At 40.7% G+C, this 21778-nt stretch overlaps 1 protein-coding gene across 3 annotated transcripts in view; it reads left to right on the top strand.

The window, feature by feature from the left end:
• Window positions 1-21778, top strand: part of ADGRL3 (adhesion G protein-coupled receptor L3) — a 478112-nt gene that overhangs the window by 91447 nt on the left and 364887 nt on the right. The gene's annotated exons all lie outside the window — the stretch shown is intronic.

Raw genomic sequence — 21778 nt, 5'->3', positions numbered from 1 at the left:
TTTTAAAAACTCAACTAATTTGTGAAGGCAACAAAATAAAATGAGACTTGCTAATTACGTGTTGTGCCGGCAAAATGACCGGCTTGGGTTTGGAAAACGCTGGCTGTAATTAATGGTGAAAGGCTTTTTCTCTCATCTGTGTAGCCATTATGAATCACTTCGCCCCGTGGAAACTTTTAAATCTGTCTCACTGGGGAGCCTGAGGAGGAACAGGTAAAATGGATTTGCCTTAATAGCTGCAGTTGTAACTTAAACACTTGAAATGATATTAAGCATCTCTCTCCATTAGCATTTCATGTTGATCCTGATGATATACCAGCCGAGGCTAAGACAGGATCAACGTTCATTAGATGGAAGAAACTAAACTCTGTAGACAAATGCTTTGGCTAAATGGGGCCTTCATTGCACTGAGAACAAGAATGCAATTAGCTGAAATGTTTGTTTACAAAATCTAATTCCTGGGGAGTATCTTCTCAGATTGCTGCTTACATCTCTTGGGCTGGTTTTGTTGCCAAGGCTTGCAGGTTGACGGATTTTGCAAGGCTCGGTTGTAGTATGCATATAACAGATGTTTCAAACTTTGCATGGTAAAGCTGAACCCAGGTGAAGAGCAGAGACTAAGCTGCAGGTGTGCCAGAGTTCGTTTGTGCATTCCTTGCATTTATTTTACAGCTTGCAGTTAAGTGCAATTAATAATAATTATTAGATGTTACAGATATTAAACAGTGTAGGCTGAAGAGAGGCTGGAAAATGTGCAGTGCTGAATGCTGTTGCTGCTGTCCTCCTGTCCCCCTCCTGGAGCCCAGCCCAGGGGAATCACCAATGGGTTCCAGCTGGGTGAGGATGCATCTCTGCCAGGATAACTGCATGAAGAGCCTTGTCCTAGTTGATTGACAAACATCAACACCCTCAGAAGGTGATTTTGCTCATCTGCAATGCAAATCGTGCTCTGGGAATGCTGCTTCTGTTTGGGTTACAGAAATGGCCAGTGGGAAGCATAACTGCTGCCTTCCAGATATTAGAGCAGATTTTGTCTCTGCGTAGGGCTTGTGGAGTGGGAAGGATCAGGCATTTTGAGCCTGTGCTGATACCAACAAAACAGATTCATACTTAATTGCAAGTGTGCAATAGAACATTGCACTGTGTTTGGATATGGTGTGGCAGTATTGGTTAGTTTTTTTTCTTTTTTAGTCCATGTGATGGCTTTTCTTTCCTTGCAGATTTTTATAGTGTCTTCCTTGCAACTGAAGAATGTCTGCACTTACCCATGGGTGTTACTGGGCAAGTAAGCATTTCCTGGGCACGTTTCCATCGTGTATGTGGTGGCAAACTTGAAACAGTTACCAGAAATACCTTTTCTTCCCCATTTGCTGAATAGAGGATATTAATAAAATAGTCAGTGTAATCTGTTTGGTGATGGTTTATACAGTGATATTAAATGATGGGGAACAGACTAATGAAGGCCATCCTGTTGATGGATTAAGGTTACAATTTACCAAGCCTGCAGTAACTGAAGTAAAACAAAGTTGCTTCTACCTAATGTGCAGAGTGCTAGCTGATGCACAGCTATGTGTGTTGTACTGAGCACTGCAACAGAGCAAGGAGGTGAGCTCTGGACATCTGTGGGAGTTCAGGATGGTATGGGACTTCTGCAGAGGCTCCTTAGGTTGCAAGAAGTCCCAAAGTCTTTCAGATGTCTTAGCTGTGACTTGTTAGCCAGCTCATTGCAGTGTTGTGGGTCTTGCTGCCTCCTTCCATGCTAAGGGTGCTCTCTGGCAGCTCTTCTCCTTCGGGCAGTGAAAAGGGAATTGCAGGAGTCATTGCTGAGGTTTGCTCCTTGAAAGGCACTGCTCAGGAGATCCCTTGGGAGTCTATGCTAATACAGCATTTTAAACACTGCTTTTTCAGTGTCAGCACTGGAAATGACAAATGCTTCCCTTAATTTGAGAGAAGTGTGCCTGATATTACATGCTTATGTATGCCTGAAAGTCTATTCTCAAGACAGTCCATGGGCCTATCTCCTATGAAAGCTAATTGCACTATTAGGAGAAGATATCCTGCTAACTTAATAAGATACATTTATTTGTGTCTTAGAGAATTTTTTTTCTGTGGTGGAAGAAATCTCGAATGGTGCCAAATTTTATTTGAAGCTTATTGTTCATCGTGTCCCTTCCTCTCTCCCCATGTCAAAACTGTTCTGGAAATTGAAAATATTTTATAAGTTCAAGGCACACCAATGTAATTGAAGGCAGGCAGCACTTATGAGAGCTGAAGGGGAATTCATCATGCAGATGACTTGAGGCTGTTTTTTTTTTCCTGTGGAAGGAGAAAGGTTGGTAGAAAGCAGCATTGCTGACAGAGCTGTATGCATTAAAAGTATAGAAAACTCAGGTGAACAGAAAGAACTTGGGCCAAGGAGTCTCCCTTTGCCCCTGCTCTGATGTGACTTTAACTCTCCCACAGATGCTGTCAGGAATCTGGGGCAGATGGAGAGTTTTATTGCCTGGGCCTGCTTTGGGATGGGGGACAGGATTTGGGGCCTGGGTGACTGCGCCTACCCCCTCCCCAAAAACCCCCTCCTCTTGGCATCCCACAATGCAGATCATCTTTGTCTTCTCTGCATTCCACAGGCAGTTAAAGCATTAGGAGCTGGGCATTGAGATTTTGTACCAGCGCTACTTGAACTTAAGTCCAATTTTGACAAAAGTTTAAAGAGCTCTCTCCCCTCTCTCTCACTCAAAGCACACTGGAGTGTCTAAATGCACTTTATTTGGCTTGGAGACATTTCCCTGTGGTTTATTGCTTTGCTTTTATTGATGGGCTGTGTTTGCTTTCACACAAGCTGATTCATTCGGACACAGTGATTTGTTTCGCAGAAATTGTTTGCTTAGGGATGGAGGCTGAATTAAGGGGGTTTTATGGGGTAGAAACTTTTTATTTCCACAAACTTGTTCAGATCTCAGTTCCACTCCCTGCAAAGCTTGTACAGACTGAGATAAAGTGGCCCTTGGCCAGCTGGGAAGATGCAGTGTGCCGAGCTGTAGGGGAGAGCAGGAGGATATGTTAAATTACAGAGAGCTTTTGAAAATTTTAGAATGTCCTGCAGGAGCAAAACGATGGACCTTGTAAAAAAATGTCAGGTGATCTGATTCTGCTTTTTAATTTCCAAAAATGAGAACAAAATTGGAACAATCAGTCCAATTTTATTAAAATATGAAGATATGCTAAGTACAGCATTAGATATGTATTTTTTCACTATAAATACACCCCTAAGGAATCATTCTATTTTTAAGATGAACTTGGTATTATGATAATGTAAAAGAAGTCTATAATTTATAATTCCAGTTGGAGGTGAAGAAATTTAACATGTCAGTTTCTCTATTCATTACTCTAGCAGTCAAGACCAACAGGCTGTTCCTTCACCTTTGCTGTCAATCATTGAGATAGAACAATTATGGATTCAGTTAAAATATATTTATATCAAAAGAGAAAATGCAGCAGAAGAAGGTTCAACATTCTAATTAAAAAACAAAAACAAACAAAAACCCCCTTATTGATAAGAGTACATTTAGTCCTACATTATATTATCTTTGTGGCCAAAATTCCTTAACTATTACTCTGGTCTTTCTGAAGGTGCCATATGGACTAAGTTGAGAAATGGCTCTCCAGCCTCTGTGTGTTGGAAAAACAGTTGGTGACAGGCAGTCCCTTCCTGTACTCACTGCCTGGCAATTCTTTGGAAAAAAAAAAAAAAAAAGAAAAAAAATGGAGGTGGAAGATAAAGTCCTATATTGGTATTTAGGTCTTCACTGTTCAGACCCACTCATGTATGCTGCAAAACAAAGTGTATTCTGGCTGGCTCAAGATATTTATTAATTTTAAGCATTAGTTTTGGAATTTTGAGCCTTAAGGTCTCCAGTGCAGTGCTTCTTTAGCACTCAATTTAGAGGGGACATAATTGCATTGACCTCTGTTCTGCCAGTACTAAATATTCAGTATGCTCCAAAGTAATTCCACAGACCTGAAACTGGAAAATCAGATTCCTTATTGAGATGCATAAATAGAGTTGCAAGTCTTGTAGTCTTGTATTAAAGCAGCAGCATTTCTTTGGGGTAGGTTTATTATTACAAAATATACATGGCCAAAGTTAAATACAGTTAAACTAATGTGATCAGACTGATTTGGAGCAGAGGTAGGTCAACACTAAGTGCTTTTGAAAATCTCATCCCAGCTCTTTAGAGATTAGGGCTATGAGTGCAGAGCCTCAGCCTAAGTCATACTGAAGAGGCAGAAGGAATGTTTCTCAATGGAGAGAGGCTTCATTTGGACAGCAGAAGCATGAAGCAGACTTGGGTAAGAAAGATCTGCAACCAGATGGAATAATATCCAGCTTTGCCCAAGGCACAAGGCTTGGAAGTTAACCCATGTGGCTGCATCTGTGAGTTTCTGCTGCTGGCAAAGTGTGTATATGGGCAGCCTCTCTGTTTTTGGGTGGGTAGGGGCATCCTCTCCTCTCTTGTTTTGATCAGCACTGCTGCACCAAGGGAGTACAGATGAAAATCTTGAGGCTGCTGGCTCCAGTTTTGTCTTTGGTTTTACCCCTTTCTTAAAAAAATCCCCTATATTCTCACAAAGGTAGTGTCCTTGGGATTTGTAGCACTTGCTGGAATCTTACAGCATGGAAGCTTATTTTTGGTGTAATATTTTAGTTTAAATACCTAAAAGTTAAATGCTCTTTTAGGCATCTGAGTGACTCGAGTCTTGCTGTTGCATGTGGGAAGGAGCTTGAGGGCTCTCCTCTTGTATCTCTGTGAATGCTGCTTGTGACTGATTTAGTGAACGAGTCAAAAATATAAGGTGTACTGAGGCCTTGAAAGGAGTATGTATACCCTTTGTGTGCATGATTTCCCACTGAAAGAAGTGGAGTTGTTTTTTTTCTGAAGTGATGCTGAGTTTGGCCCCTAGATCATGTGGGTGTGATGAGAGGTTTGACCAGATCCAAGTCACACAGTATCAGTCCCTTTGTGATCGATGGGATGACTCACTCTGGTACCTCATCCTCAGATATTACTCACTGCTGCTGCTTCATTCTGCACATGTCCAGCTGATGCAGGTGCTCACACCATCAGCTGTGCTGTCCTGACATCAGATGAGTGCAGTCTGCAGGTGCCTCCTCTCCTCTGTTTCTCTTTTTCCTTGGACCACATATCTACAATTTTTAGAGCAATTTCTGCTATTAAAAAAATAATGACATAGCATAAGCAGTAAGTTTAGCCTTTGAACTGCAGCAACACAATGCCTTTTGTAAAAGTACACAGCTGCTTTATGTATAACATGTGTGTGACTTAAACCTCAAGGGTTGCTTTCCATGATCAACCATTGTATTCAGGAACACACTGGGTAAGTGGGTCTAACCCTTTGAGAATGACTTTTGCATGTCCTTATTACATGGAGCCTGCAAAAGACTGGAAAGACATTTTGTCAGTGTATCCCTGGGCTAGGCCTGACACCAAAAAAAAGGAAGAAAAAGCTACAAATGCTCAAGGCAGAGGATAGGAAAGAAGCAGCAGGTTGAGTAAACAGATGGGGTGGGCCAACATTAAAAGCAGGATGGTTATGGTAAGTGTAATGTGCAGAAGTCACAGTACATCAGCTGGTTAATCAGTGCTGAATGATTTGTAGGCATCTCAGCAGAGGTGAGTTTTAAGGAGGTTTGAAGGAGAACAGTGTCGTGGCTCTGCAGATTTGTACTCTTCTGCAGAAAGAGGGACTGTGAAAGGCATGAAGGTTTTTTACTTCAGTGCTGCTTTTCTGCATATATTCTTTTTCTACATTCTTTTTCTTTTTTTTTCTTTTTTTCTCTCCACATTTGCTACAGAATCTCTCTGTAATGAGCCAGGGTGGTTGTTGGCCCAGATGCTGCACTGCAAATGCTGTTTTTTTAAGCCAGCTGAGAATCTGGCCTGATATTTAGCAGTCACTTAGTACTTTCATCTTCAAAGTACTGTGCAAACATTAATTAATTCTGCTGGGGAGCATACAAGAAGGTGCTGCTGGAATAGTTATTCTAACTGCAGAGCCACAAGAGATGGCAAGGACAGTGTTGCTGGGCCTGAGAGGTCCATGCTTACATACATAATTCAGCAGAGCACAGCACAACAGGTGCTTTCATGGTGGAAAAATCACTTTTAGGTGCCTGTTTTTTCCACTGAGTGGGTGCTTAGTGTTTTCAGTGGAAGGGTGTTGCTTCTGCCTTGCTTGGGTAGATGGGCAGGCTGGGATTTGTGTTTGCACTTCTGCCCCTGCAGATGGGTTCAAGCTGGCAGAGGCAGTAACTGAGCAGCCAGGCAGATGCTCTGGGGATGCTCAGTGTAGGGCATGGAGGCTGTGCAGGAGTCAGGGCTGCACTTGCATGCTTTTCACTTGGAAAATGAATAAACCACTTGCAGCACATGCAGGTTTGGAGGTGCACAATGCTCTGCTTTGCACTGGTGGCTCTTTGCCTGTGGAAAACCATTTTGCCCATGCAGATGTTGTCTTGGGCAGGAATGAAGAAGCTCAGCAGAGCTGCAGGAATGACTGTGGGAAAGCCTCCCATCTTCTCTTAAGGGCAGCATCAGCAGCTTTTGGCATGGGCTGCAGTAACCTGCCCTGGAGAGCATCCCATGAGAGGAGTGCTCACCCATCCCCTGCCACTGGCTCTGCAGGGGGAGAGCAGCAGCTACAGAGCAGCAGCAGCATTTAAAGCTGGCACAATCACCAGCATCTCCCAGCTGAACACCTAACATGCTTTGGCACGAGGCAACCAGCACTGCCTGTGCCTTGAGACTTCCCTGGAGCATCTCTTCTGAGTGAAAACACAACTCCAGACACTGAATCCACTCAACCAGGCATTATATTAAAAGGACCTTTTAAAAGATTGTGCCTACTGATGCAGAATTAATATTAAGCAGACAACCACATGAGCCTTATATGACTTGATTCATGCTGGATTGAATCCAACAGGCATATAGGTGTGAGAAGATGTATAGTTTTTTGGTGGGATGAGGGTAGGTCGGAGTGGGAACACTGATGGAACAGGAAGAGAAGGCAGAGAGATGCTTGATGCCAAAAAATAACATGGCTGGAAAGAGATTTTGCTCGTTGGATGTCTGTCAGGGATTGGATGTGAATCTGGGCTTTGGTCTGAAAGCTGGAGGCTAGAGTATCTTCATATTGAGTGCAAACAGGTCTTTGAGCAGAAGACAGATTCAGGTTGATAGGTGGGGGAGCTGGTTTTTGGTCTGGCTTTGCTGACCTTGCTCAGATGAGCAGGGGATGATGAAGCTTTAAACTTCTTGCACGACCCATTTAATAGCACTTACTGCCATGGTGATTTTTGGAAGCTGTGAAAATATATTTAGGAAAAGAGTATTTCTTTTAGTCTTGCCAGAATAAAACATTTCTGATGGCAGGTTTGCATTCTCTGAGATCCTACTGAGAGTTTTCTGAATTTATTGTTCATGTTGGTGAGTTATGGAGCCAGGGAAAGAGAGATCACCATGACTGAGACAGTTGCCTTTCCAGTGTGCACGGTCTATGCATTTAAGATAGTAAAATTATATCTAGAATTGTTCAGTTTTAATTCCCCGCTCTTCCTAAGATTTCAACAGATTAGCATGCTCAGAAATATTTCTTTTTAATCTCAAGATATTACCATGCCTAGGTTTGCATGAAAGGCAAGGCTGGATGTCTTGAGGCTTGAAAGCTATAATCAAAGATGTTTATATGGAATTTTAGTGTTCCATCACATCTTACCGTCTTGGGAGTGAAAAAATAAACTTAATGAACCTAGATCAGACACATTAGTGATGAAGTCCCAAAGAAGAGAGAGGGCTTGCAAAAAGCTGTGATTTTGCTGTGTGATTTTAATTTTATGGGCCCCTGTTGTTCAACGTTTTCTTCAGAGTAACTAAGGGTTGCATTAAATATTAAACAAACGGTGTGATGATTCATAAAGAGGGTCATGAGCTCCATATGTGACTTAGAAATTTAATCTCCAGCTGGTTTCACTATAATCCATGTCATATGTCCAGGATCAGAGAACTCCAGTGTCTTCGAATAATTAGTTAGTGATCAAAACAGAAAAAAAAATCCATTGAAACAATTTTCTCTTAGAAAAAGCTGTTTCTTCAAAACAAAATTGCTTGTTAAAGCTCGTTAATTTTAATGGGCTTTTCTTTTGAGCGGAAGTAAGACAAAAATAATTTGGAAGATGTCAGAATGTCTTCTTGATAGTTGCTGAATTGATAATAGTTTTTTGTGTTCAATGTTTTGCATTCAGAGTTGCAACTCTTACTCTGTTTTAACAGAAAAAGAGGAGAGTTAGACTTTTTATTTTCATCAAATGTAACTTATTTTAATTAATCTACAATAACTTTCTGTCTAGAATGCTGTTTCACCAGAAAGGAATACTTGATTAGCTTTTTTCTGTTATGTGTATATAATTTTAATACTAGTTCAGGTGTGGAACAAAGAATTAAAATCTCCAAGTCTTTTATTTGGATTAGGAAATTAATTTTTTCCCTGCTTCCCCCTGGAGCCCCTGGAAAAAATACCTGTCAGCCTTTCATTGCAGAGACAAATATGCTGAGGTTTTCCCCAGGCCTTGCTGAGGTTGCATCCTCCTTTGCATGACAATTATGGAGGGATGCTGGGGAATACCGAATGAGTGAGGATACCAAACTTGCTCATCCTTCACAGGAGCCATGTGCACACACAGACACAGCAGACCAGTGCTCATCCACAGTTTCCCAAGCGGTTTTTCCGCGCTCCCAATTTCAGCCTGCACACGGAGTTCGCATGTTGCCTCAGTTGCATCTTCCCTTTGAGCTGCAGAAGGTGTTTTTGGGGGGCATTTGGAGGGGATTGTATCGAATCTAGCCTCCAGGGATGCCATGGAGGCAGTGGGAGTGCAGCCCTGCTCCGTGGGGTGGGTTACTTACCCCGTGGTACTGCAGCCTGGCTCGGAGGAGCGTTGCTGTTGGGGTTGGTCACTCAGCTCGTGAAGTCAGTCACAGCATGTGCTTGAATGTGAAAACAGGCATGTGGATGCACACAGAATTTGAGTTTTAATGCCTACAGTGTCTGCAGAGCTCTGAAAGCACCACTAGGCTTGGTCTCCTAGGGAAGAGGGTTGTGTTTCTTGGTGTCTGGCTAGGGTCTGCCCTCTTTGTTCAGAAAGAAGTAGGGTGTGCTGTTTCCTACTTCTGGAGGAGGCAGCATCTGGAAGTTATAGTAGAGCTTATGGGGTGGGATTTGTGGAGTTACTGGTCCAGTCTCCCATTCAGGGCAGAACAATTTTCTGCATGAGAGCAGCTTGATGGAGACTTTGTACAGCTGTTATCTTAAAAACCTCCAAGGCTGGAGGTAGTGGAGGTATCTCTTATGACTTGCCAATACCCAGGGCATTGAATGCTTATTTTTAATCCTTCTCCTCTTTTACTGGGAGAAATGTGTAGACATGAACAAATATAAGGTAAGAAAAAAATAAGCTAGACTCAGAAAATAAAAATATGACATCTACTTAACTGTGTTTAAAAACATGTAATGGGGAAGCATGCAAATGATTACGCAAGCAGGAGTTTGGTATCTAATTGTAAATTAGATAGACAGCTGCAGGGTATCAATAGACATATGGCAGGAATGTAAATAGTTTGCTCGCACTTTAGTGACATCCTGGAAAGCTGTGTGTAAACTTTCTGAAGTGAGGAGAGAAAATACCATTTCCTGGAAAAGAGGGTTTTCAAGACAAATAATTGCTAATAAATAATCTGTGTCCCTCTGGAAGGCGAAAGTTTTATTTTGGCACTTGCTGAAAAAGCAGCCTCTAATCAGACTGCATTTTCCCGTTTGGCTGGTGAGCACCAAGCAAGCTGAGGAAGGTGCCAGTTCCATTGTGTGGTTGGAGCCATCATAGATCAGAGCAGCTCCCCCGTGGTACCTGCTTGCTGAATGCCTGGCAGATGCTTTGGGTCTGTCAGGATTTAGGGAAGATGACAAGGAGGAGGGTAAACAGTTGAGTGATTTGAGAGAGGGTGTCAGACTCCAGAATGTAAATCTGTATGTCAGTGGGCCAACACCCCTAGGTCTTGCACCAAACAGAATACAAAACTTGCCCACGTCCCAGCTGTAGGAGTTTCTGCTGCTTATAGCCACCTTTAAAATTATATCCTCCTTGAGTGGAATGCTGTGGGGCACTAATTTTGGCTTGTTTTACAAGCCAGCAAAGATATCTAAACGTTTAACCCTCTTTTGTTAATAGCTGGCCATCACATGTTTTGCTTTATATTGGGTAATACTATTGAGGCCATAAAAATTCCCAATGTAATAATAGCTAAGGTAAGTTCTCATATTGCCTAAAAGATATAGCAAGAGTAAACTTTGAATAGCTTGCTTGATTTCTGGATGGATGTCTAGTGACTTCTTAAATAATTCTTGTAAAGTTTGCAGTGGGCCAGACTTTGGTGTTTTTGAGGTCAACAGTAGCTATTCCAGTTTACTTTGTTGAGTTTCTGCATCTGCCTTGGGGACAGACTTCAGTCCCACAGCTTGTTAATTGTAATTTTAGTCAAAGGGCCAGACTTATTTAGGAACTTAATTTATTTTTTTTTTAATAAGACAGTTTCTGAAGGATGCAAAGAAGCTTTTATGGAGTGGAAGCAGTGAAAGGAGAGCGAGGAAAATCAAAGAAATACGGACATCAGTAATGTTTTAAAAGTGCATTTCACAAGGGAGTCTTCCTTAACTATCCATCAAAGATGACATGACAGAAAATTTGGTTATTAATCAATGCTGCTGTATCTCTGTTGGGTTCAAGAACGCTTTTTAGACATGAAGATTAACATCTGGTTTAGTCTACAAAAAATTTTTAGAATTGTAAAACTTTAAGTAACCATAAATTACTTAAAAAGTGCGCAGAGGATTAATATGGGGAAGAAATAAAAAAGCACACTTCCAAGCATTGTTCTTTAAGAGGTGAGCTTAGCCTGTAGTCATAAGAGTTATGTCATTGGTATATTCTTACCAAATAATTGCAAACATATAGCACGAATCAGTCCCTGAAATCAGTGGACACACAAATACACTATAGGGAGTTTTATTACAGCAGAGCTTTAGAATTGCAAAACCAGTTTTCCACAGAAAAATTGCTTTCATATGATCTGAGTGCCATGATTTGGTTTATTTGAAACATTGTAAGTCAAGCTGTTTGCTGGTGTTCCTAGCAGGCCTCTGTAATTCTACATTTTTTTACAAAGGTCTAATTTAGAGTAGAAATCGTTCCCACTGTTTGTAAATAAGAAACTGGAATATTCCTTATGTGTTTAAGTGGATAATTTTCCACTCATGATGCAGGAAGGCATGGCTCATAGCAACAGCCATTGCTTTCCAAAAGTCACTCTGAAACATGAGCTGTGAGCTCCATTCTTCTCCTTCATTGCAGCACATTTCTGATTTGGTTTGCAGCAAGCAGAGGACCTCACAGTCAGCCCATGGCCATAATGCTGTGGCTGTTTTCTTCCCATTACTGGACTTTGGTATTTCAGTAGCTTCCAGCTGCTGTCTCAAAGCACTTCTGTATTCACTTAAAAATTAAATGATGCCCTTGTTAGCTATTGTGCCATTTTGGTATTTTAATGGCAGGTCACTGGCATTTTGATGACTCTTCAAGCTCAGTTCTACTCCAGATGAGTCTAGAGAGCAATATGATGAAGATCTTTTCATGTCCATGTTGGAAATAATTTGCAATGAAGAGGTGCCTGGTAGCATTGGGTGGTTTTCTGACTGTCAAAATCTTGGTGTGTTTTAGTGCTGAATGCTGGGAGCTGAATAGGCCAATAGGATTGAAAATGGATAAAATAGTCTTTTTTTCTTTTGGAAAGACTGGTCAGTATTTTTGTTGTTGGGTTTCTCTAGTAAAGCTAGGCTGAACTTCCTGTAGGCAAAAGAAGCCTGATTCTTTCCTTCAGCCTTACAAAACCATAAGTAACTTCTTTTCTAGTGTGTTGTTTTGCACTTACATGGCTAAATTGAGTGCAGTGGATGCTGAATCAGGCCCTCAAAGAACGCTTAGGAGTGAATTCCAAAAATACTTTAACCTATTTTTCATCAGCAACAGATGGATAGAGCATTGATTCTTTGTATCCTCCGTGGGCTTCCCTGTAGTGGGACTTGCCTGTATTCCCAGTGTCTTGTTTTTCATCAGCATGGATATTTTGGATATATATGGGTCACTGTCTCCTCTCTTCTCATCTCCCATCCATAGCTTCCTTCTCTTCAAATCTCTCTCCTCCTTGGTCCCACGTGTAAGTGATGGCAGCTCTGTGAAAAAATGAAGGTTCAGTTTGAGTAAAAGTGTTGCTGATTATTTCTTGCCTCTTTTAAAGCCCTCTTAGGGGCTTTTCAGCGCTTCAGCAAACATGTGAGCATTATAATATTCTTCTGACTTGCTTTCTCTGTCTTTCTAGTCTGAGTCCATTTCAGCCATGCCTGGGGGTGCTGTGCCACCTCAGGACCCTGTAGGGCCCATATTCCAATGGGAGAATTCCCTGGCCCCAGTAAGGAAGGTGCTCACTTGTGATGGGGTGAGATAACCTCTGGTGGGAGACGCCCATTTCTGCCACAGCTCCATCCCTCTCTGGTTGAGGCTGCTCTAATGCATGTGAGCTGAACCTGTTTTCCTGTAGTGGAAAGGTAGAAAGGGAAGAGGATTTGCTGCAGAAAATGTCAACTTCTTTCAGGGGAGAATGGGAAAAATGAAAAAAGGAAGGCCACTTCTAGTGCAGATCATGAAGAATCTGACACTGTTAAAACCTGCAAGTTTGGTCACTCACCTGAGCTGGTGGTCCTTCCCAAGTGCTGCATGACTTTTCCACAGCCAGCTGAGCTCCCTGCCTGACTGCCTCCTCTGGGTGCTTTCCAGCTGTGTGACTTCCACTGGTAGATGAGCAAAGGGGTTTTTATCCAGGGAAAATGGACTAGAGGAGAAAATGGAGCATTTCAGTCCCTTCAGGACTATAGTGGACCAACTGATGAAAAACTGCTTCTAAAATAGCTTTGACTTGTTTCCACTGTCTTTGAAATAATGTAGGTTTCCTGGGGGAGATTTTGTTTTTGCATAATGCTTTATCTTCTTGGAGTTTTGAGGAAATGTCAAAATGTGTGGATCTTTTCCAGCCTGATCAGTTTTGCCCTTCTGTGAAAAAAACAAGGTAGGGAAAAAAGCAAAGTCAGAAGCTTCATCTTGCTTTCTAGTGAGATTTAAGGGTATAAAACCTTCTTATAAGAGTTTAGCATTCAAAAACTCCTGTTATTCTTGCTATCTTGAGTAATACACTAACCTGCTGAGAGAGAGGGAAAAAAAATTAGAAAATATCTTCATCAACACCCTAATATATAACTCTCTGCAGTGCCAGCGCCTGCTGGCTGGTTGTCTTGATTAACATTTTCTGGATTGGTATAACTGAAGTTTGCATTTAAATTGCATGCTTACTAATGTACATTTTTATTTTCCATTGTCTTGGCTTGACAGAGACTTCACCCTCTGGGCTTGCTGTGTTTCACTCTCTGACATATTGAGGAAAGCTCAAAAGTCTTTCCCATACTTGTTCTCCATTTTTAAATGAAAATATTACACCCTGAAGTTGAGCAGCTCAGTCTTGTTTAATGCAATATGCAGTTTGCACTCAGATCACTGGCTCCTGATATAATTTATACATGAATCATGAATTATGTTTGGATTCTCAGGAAGCAAAAATAAATTGGGTAGAGCCACATCCAATTATGTAATGAATTCCTCACGGTAAAATTTACAGCAGGGATGTTGCAAAGTGGAACACTGATAGAAGATTTCCAAAAGATTTGCTGCAGTATCTCCTGATAAAAACAAACCTCTGTCCATTTTAGGCATAGTAGAGCCATTTTGATTCAAACAATGAAATATTTAAGGGTGCCTGAGATTGTTTTTCATTGTAACCTAAGTGCCAGTGCACAGAACAAGGAAGAAAAGAAGTACTTGGTGCAGTCTCACCAAACAAAAGTTCTTTCCCAACATGTTGTACAAAACCTGCTTCATAACTCTTTTTTATGTCTCTAAAAGCACTTTCTGTGCTGCATCTAACAGATTATAGTTTGAGGAGCTATTTCCTGACCCTCAACTTGACTTTTTTTAAACTGACTGCTGACCCCTGCCTTCCTGGGCAAAATACGACTCACGAGCTTTTGTAAGGTGAGCAGCCCACCAGTGGCACTGGGAAAAGCATTGGTAATTTCACCTCTGTTGGTGGCATTGATTTCTTTTTTTCTTTTAAAGGCTTTTTGTTTTTATTTCCTCCACATGTTTCTCACTGTGCCTTGACCTGTTGCTTTTGATTCATTTTTTACTCAGTACTCAAGTAACCCAGACTTGAGTCATGTTGTTTTGAGTCAAGTGTTTTCCTGAGCAGGACTTCACTCTTTCCAGTGAGATGTTCTTCTTTAAAACCCATGGCTTCTAGAAGCTGCATATCCATCTCAGCTGAAGGCTGAAGAGGTGGATATATCCATGGTGTTTGTATTAAACAAATCCCCTCCTGGTGCTGCAGCTTGAATTAGAAAATTTTCATGACAGTGACCAAATACCTCTACAGTGTAGACATCAAGAGCTATTAAGGGAACATTTTCCTTTCTTTGCTTTGGCTTTCCTGTCACAGCAATTATTTGTGCTACTTTGCACCAAAAAACCTCACCTGTGTGGTAGGGAGCTGGCTTTTGTGTGGAAATCAAGATGGTCACAATCCAAGAGCTTTGCACGTAGAACATCTTAGCAACTCCTAAGGCTTAATACCATTTAATTGATGACTGTGTCTGTTGGATTGACTACATGAAGTGTTGAAGCACAAAGGAATAGCCTGGGACCTGGGCTTCTCATTCCTGCAGGTTTTCAGGTGGCTTTAATTTTCTGAAAGTTTTAAGGGTACTGTCTTAGCCCATTCTCAGGCTGATGATGGGAGGTTTGCCATCATCTTCAGCAGGCTGAGGATTTCCCTTGAAGAGAATTAAAGGGGATGTGTGCCCTGATGGAGTGCAAGGCCAGAGAGAGAAAGAAGATGCCCTCGTTGTTGCACAAAACCAGCCTTAAACTCCAGTTTCTGCTGCCCACATGGCTGCATGGAAAGGTGCAGGAGACATGGGTGGGGCAGCTCAGAGGGTTCCTGAGCAGAGAGTGTGGTGTGAGTGGTTTGGCTGACCACAGTCTGGTTTGCAGCAAGGGCTGTTGCAGTGGGAGCACTGCCAAGCCAAAGGGCATGTCTTCTGACGGGCTCTTCCACAGCCAGACTGAATTGCTCCATTCCCTTGGGGATGAGACGAGTACAGTGTTTTCCCCTCTGAGCAGAGGCATGTTTGGCAGTGCTGTTCTTCAGTCTATACCCAGTGCTGATCACACTGAGTTCTCTGCAGGTCACAGTAGAGCTGGCAGGGGTTGGATGCTTGTGCTCACAGCTCTGCTCCAGCTATAAGCTTGCAGAAAGTGTCCCAAATGAATTCTTTTTTGGACATCAAAAGCCATAAAAAAGTCAAGATGAACTATAAAGTTCCTGAGAGTTTACAGCTTTCCCTATAGTCTTAGATAAGCAAAACCTTTTTTTTTTTTTTTTTTTTTTCCAAGTGCAAATTCAAGCTGAGACAATAATTAGCATTGTGTTTGTTTGTTTCTCACCTTGAAGGAAGAAAGGTCAAATATAGTCAGCCTGAGAACTATTTTGCCTTTCCCCCTTGAAGCATTTAATTAGATTTCTCGTGTAATGTAAAAAAGAGATAGTAGAGAGCTTGCTGAAATGACTTACCCATTTAAGACTTCTTTTTTTCCCCCTCTCTTTTTATTTCTTGCTGGCTTCATAGACCAATTTATAATTTTTTAGAAGAAGTGACAGGTTTAAACACTTGAACCTTCTTGCAGAGAATAGGCAGGGTTGTTTTTTTTTCATTTTTAGAAGGGAGGGCTGTAAATCAACACAATGTACAAATAAAACTACTTCTGTATAAGGCAGTAAGAGGCACTTTAGAAAATGCCCAGAATGAATGTTCTACAACTTGTGCCTCTTTTTTTTTTTTTTTTTTTTTTTTTCCCCTCTCTGGAATACATGCATAAATGCTATATGCATAACTATTTGAAAACAGACTAATTATTTCTTGGGTTTTTTTCCCCAGTATTTTTTTACCTTTCCCTGCTGGTTTTGTTTGGCTTTTCTTTTCTTTTCTTTTCTTTTCTTTTCTTTTCTTTTCTTTTCTTTTCTTTTCTTTTCTTTTCTTTTCTTTTCTTTTCTTTTCTTTTCTTTTCTTTTCTTTTCTTTTCTTTTCTTTTCTTTTCTTTTCTTTTCTTTTCTTTTCTTTTCTTTTTTATTTTTCCAATTTTTTTCTTTTCCTTTCTTCCCTCTCTGAGAAACAGGATTGCTAGATGACTGGAACTGTCCATGTTAGGTTGTGAGCTTGGTTCAGTGGTTTTCATGATGTGGTGCATTTGCAGGGAGCTGAAGTTTGTAACCACTTCTAATCCAGGTCTTTTTGCTGTCATAACTTTAACCAGTAATGCAAAGCCCCAGAGGGGATTAGCCAACCTGAACATTTCAAATTTTAAACTTCACTAAGTCTTGAGTTATAAGTAGGGAGAAAAAGCCTTTCTCAGTCATTTTCAAATCAACTTACTATCTTCCCCTCCATGCCTTCCTCTCCTGCTCCTACAGGAAAACTACATTTTTTTGTTTAATGTAGAATGAAAACCCTTAAAGGGAAAAACCACGCTCATCCTTCCTCAGCGTGGAGAGGTGGCAGAGCCTGGAAAATACCAGAACACAAGAATGATTTTTCTGTCTCTCCTGTATGGAGAAACTCTCCTAGCCAACATCTTGCAGGCACTAATTCCACCTTGCTTTTAGATTGGAACCTAAGCCTGATTACCATAAAGAGGCAAGAGTTGCAAGACTCAGGTTTTAAGTAATCAATTTAATAATAGAAATTAGACTAAATAATCTAGATTTAATATCTAGAAACCACTCTGCAAAGGGGATACCTTTTTGCAGATCTTTCTGTTTGTACTGAGAGCTCCCTGATGGCAAGTCAATAAAACAAACAAACATAAAATTATATTTTCATTTTGATTTGAGTACCTGTGTTACATTTGTGAGGATGCAGAAACGTAGAACTGCTTAACTCCCTACCAAAACCTTCCTCAAAAATGCAGCAGTTCTTGGTGTTAGAAATTAAGACACATACTTCAGCAAATGCCCATAGGCTGGAGTCTGTAAAAATGAAGAGAGAAAGGCAGATTTACTGTCACACCTGGAAGGAAAAAAAAAAAACAACTTAGAAAGTGGAGAAGACAATTATAGGATTACAGCAGTCAAAATAGTCCTGTGGAGTGGGTTTTTTTGTTGAATTCTTTGGATTTATTTTTCAGTGGTGGAAATAGATATATTTCTGCACAGCACATTTGTATTCATGCTGCTTAGACACACCATTAAAATAGCAATGCAAAAGTCAATATTATATTTAAATGTCAGACAGTTGAGATTTCAGTTATTTCTTAGCAAAAGGGCTCCAACTGAGAGCATACCAGCACACATAGTCTTGTAGGTGGAAATAGCCTGTAATGGACAATTATGAACCAAATAGGCAGAGCTATGTGGTGTCTGTTTTATTTGTTTTTTTCAGAATTATCCCATATTTCAAAAACAACAACAAGAAAATTCATTAATGGGTAACTGATTGCCATAAGCAATTTTGTGTTTGGTACATTAATTTGTTAGGATCTTAGGATTTGTTAGGACTGTTTGGCTGGTTGTGCTTTAATTTTCTATGAACTTCAGCAACTCATCAGGTTGATGATGAGGAAGAGTCTGTCTGGACAGGGTAAAAAGTAGGTATAGGAAGATCTGGGTGATGAAGTCTCATTTACTTGGTTGTGGAATGAAGCACATGTGTTAGTTACAGAAGCCCTTCACCTGGCTTTGATCTTGTTCCAAGTGAGGGAATTAAGGAGTCCCACTTGAGTAGAAGCAAATTATTTTAATTAACAGATCTCTCTTTCTTTAGAAGGAGTTTTGCATATTCAGGAGGCATTTTATTTATTATAGAGAAGAACAGGGTGTCCAGCAGTTTCTTAACTATATGTTAAAAAGGAGGGTGAGAAACAGTCTTAAGCCATCCTTGGCTGTCAGTTCAAATTAAAATGTGGAAATTAACAGGGCAAATGAAGAGCCAGATTCAAATGTGTCATATTGTGAGAGGCACGGCCATAATTTGCTTATGATATATTAAAAAACAGAAACACCTCAAGCTGAATTAGGTAGAGTTGATTGCCAGTTCCCTCCTGCATAAATGCCATTACATGCCTAAAGTTACAAATTGCTTTAATAACTTTCACAACTGATTGGTAATCACCCTGCAGTTAATGAAATAGGGAAAACACCTCTTGCTAAATTCATTGTCTTCATTTCCTCCTGCATAATTTCCAAGGTGTAGAGATAATTTTCGACAGATCCCAAGCTGGAAAGGTCATCTGTGAAGTTTTACTTAAGATCACATTTGTACCTTCCTTTTTCAGTGCACATCACTCTATATCCAAGCCAGCTTTTCCAAGCCCTGTTGTCCAGTGTTGCTTTGTGCAGTGCTCTCCAGCATTTGGCTGCTGGTTAGTCCCAAGATTTTTGCATCTCCGTGGAAGTGGTGTTGAAAGCAGGTTTGCCAGAGTTGTTCTCACTGTGTGTCCATCCAGGCAGTTGGAAAATCTCACTGTAAACCCCCACAGCAGTGCACTTAAAACCTTGTAAAACCATGTGAGCTGAAGAATTGCAGTTCAGGATAGACTGGTTTGAGGCAGTTGGGGTTTTTTTGTGTCCTCCCAAAGTAGTAAGAGTTACAATAATTGGTCTCTGGAAAAGTCCCATAAAATTGTGTTGTCGTTTAAGGATAAAATTAGTGGCTGCCAGTTAATGATGCAGGAATTATATACATGGCAGTGATCTGAGTGCAACATTTTACCTCTTGCTAGATTTCAGAGACATTAATGTCCCTTAACAAACATCTGAAAGTAATTTCAAAAGGTGGGGGAGATTACAGAACAGAGCACAGCGGTGTTTTATAGTTGAGATTGCCTATCTATTAGACAGCTCTGACAGAGCGTGTAATTAATTTTTTAAGTGTTTATATTAAAGAATAAATAACCAGTAATACATATGGCACATTATAAGTGTTTCAAGTGTGCTGTAGTTGGGCTAGCTGTTAAGTTATGGCTTTGCTGTGGTTTTTAGCAGAATCAGCATAGGTAAAATTGGCCATTTAGGGTCAGGTTTTCTCAAGTGCATTTAGCACACACTTAAGAGCATAACTACAGTGGCCTTGTTTTGGAAAAGTCTTCACATCTATGCTGTGTATCAGCAAAATTCAAGAATGTGGTGGTGGTTTCTGCCATCCTTGCTGTCCTCAAAAAAAAGTCAGCTTATTTCTTCAGCAGTCCCTGCTGACAGTGAGTATCTAAATGTGTTCTGTGTGCTTTTGAAACTCTGGTCCTTAGCTTTTTATATGATCTATAATTTTATATGCAGTGCATCTGAAGAAGAATATGTATGATTCATATGCACATACAGGAACAACACAGAGGGATCATTTTAATATAAATCCCAGTGCTGTTTGTTATGTTCTGAAATATTGCATAGAATAATTCAAATATTTATAGATGGTAGTTCAGCTTGTGCTTTGCTTGCAGCATTTGCCTTTTTTCATGTCTCAGTTGAACCGTTCTTCCTTCCTTCCTTTGCAATGTAAACATTGCCTGTGCCCAGCACAGTCCTTCTGCTTCTTCCTCTGGAAACTCAACCATGACAAAGCACCCCTTGGATTCTGGGTCCCATTTTCTGCCCTGGTCACTGGAGCTGTACCAAGGAGCAGGGCTCCATTTCTCTGTCATGTGCTCCATAAGGAATGGAGGACTTTGCTCTGCTTTCTGTGGAGTGGGTCCTTCTGGGGCTCCTAATGCAGGGGAGTTTGTGTAACAGCTCCGTGTATACAGAGTAAGTTATGGCTGTGCTAGATGTGAAGTGATGATTAGAAGGGTATTAACATCTGCATTTTTGTGCTGACCACACACAGTGTCTTGGCCTGGCAGTCCCACCCTGGAAGGGTCCTTCTAAGCAGCTTCTTTGCAGTATTATAAAAAAGGGTTTTCTTCCTTACCAGGAAAGCCCCAAGGTGCCCCAAGAACCCCTTAGGTTTGAGATGTTTCTGGAAAGAAGGTTTAAAATAATTACCCTTACAGATTTGTGTGTGTCATCAGCACTGGAGGGTAATTAATCTGTATGTATGAAGTTGCCTGTTTAGGAAGTTGCACATTTTGCATGTTTCTCCTTTTGCTCATGCTTTAATTCTTCACTGCCTGGCTGGGAGACAGAGAAGCAGTAAAGTCTCAACATTGAGAAGTGTGATATAATATTAAAATGCTCTAGTTTCCGTTGAACAGATGATGGTAAGAAGTTATTTTAATGGGTTTGTTGAGAATTGTGCTTTCAAAGACTCTTTAAATTATTGCAGACCGTGCTGCTGGGATATGTATGGGAAACAGCCATTTTAATTAGGAAGATACACTTGGAAATGAAAAGTCATTTTTTAAATGTAATTTCCTTTGTGAGTGTTTTACTGACCACTAGAATTTATTTACCACACAGACCTAGCGATAAAATAGGTATTTATGGGTTGGTTTTTAATTAGAAATAATGGCTGGTAGAATTGAAGTGATTAATCATCTTATCCATATAGACTGTGGTAGCCCTAGTGAAAGACAGTTGTATTGACAATTTAGAGAGTGATCTAGTGGCATATTTTGTCCTTAAACAGCACCACCACCAATGCAGTCACTTTTGGTGTGAAAGAGGTGAAAAGAGACTATCCTGCTGTAGTGAACTTCACATGGGGATGACTAAAGAAATACTTGACAAAGCTGGGGTTTGGGCCTTCTGGGTGTCACTGACATCCAAATAAGAGTAATTAAAAGAGTAATCCAGTGACATGGCTTTATTTCTCCATGCAAATGGCATTTGGAGGGAGTGGACCAGGAATGATAGATTTATGGAGAGAGTGCTCATGACAGCAGGCTTGCTGCTGAAACACTTGGCCACATGCAAGTGAGTATTGTTTCAGGAAGGATTTTCAATCAGCCTTTTCTTTCTTGGTTGAGAAGTATGGGGACACAAATGACAAGGGACCCAACTTAACAGCATTAATGGCCTCAGCAGAAAGAGGGTAAGAGTTTGGGGAGTGGAGCACAAGGAGAGTTTTGCATGTAATGCCAGTTAGCTTTATTGAGTCATACATTTCCTTTAGCCTCTCTGCCCGAGGAGGTTTCTACTCCATATTTCAAAATGCAGTGTGTCAGAAACAAGAGCCAGCGTGGGGTGCAGTGTATATTTTAACATGGAAGAAAAGACAGCCAGTGCATATAATTTTCTGGAAAGTAATGAAGTGTCGTGGAAAGTGCATGAAATCAATGTGGTTTTATGTACTCATTTTAGAAATCAAGTTAGAGATAATATTTGCCTTTTTCTTAAAGGGTCTTTGCAGAAGTCTGCATCCATGTGTGAGCTGTGTGTCTGCTGCTACCTGTTTTTCACTCTGAAGTTATGCTAATTATCTTTGCCAGAATCAAGGCACTTTCTCCCTTTTCAGTATCCATAGGAACCCTTTGGGGATGAAAAAGCCTGACATTTTGATT

Source organism: Erithacus rubecula, assembly GCF_903797595.1.
Source record: "Erithacus rubecula genome assembly, chromosome: 5".
Taxonomy (NCBI): Eukaryota; Metazoa; Chordata; class Aves; order Passeriformes; family Muscicapidae; genus Erithacus; species Erithacus rubecula.
This window is presented reverse-complemented; position numbering and strand designations above follow the sequence as displayed.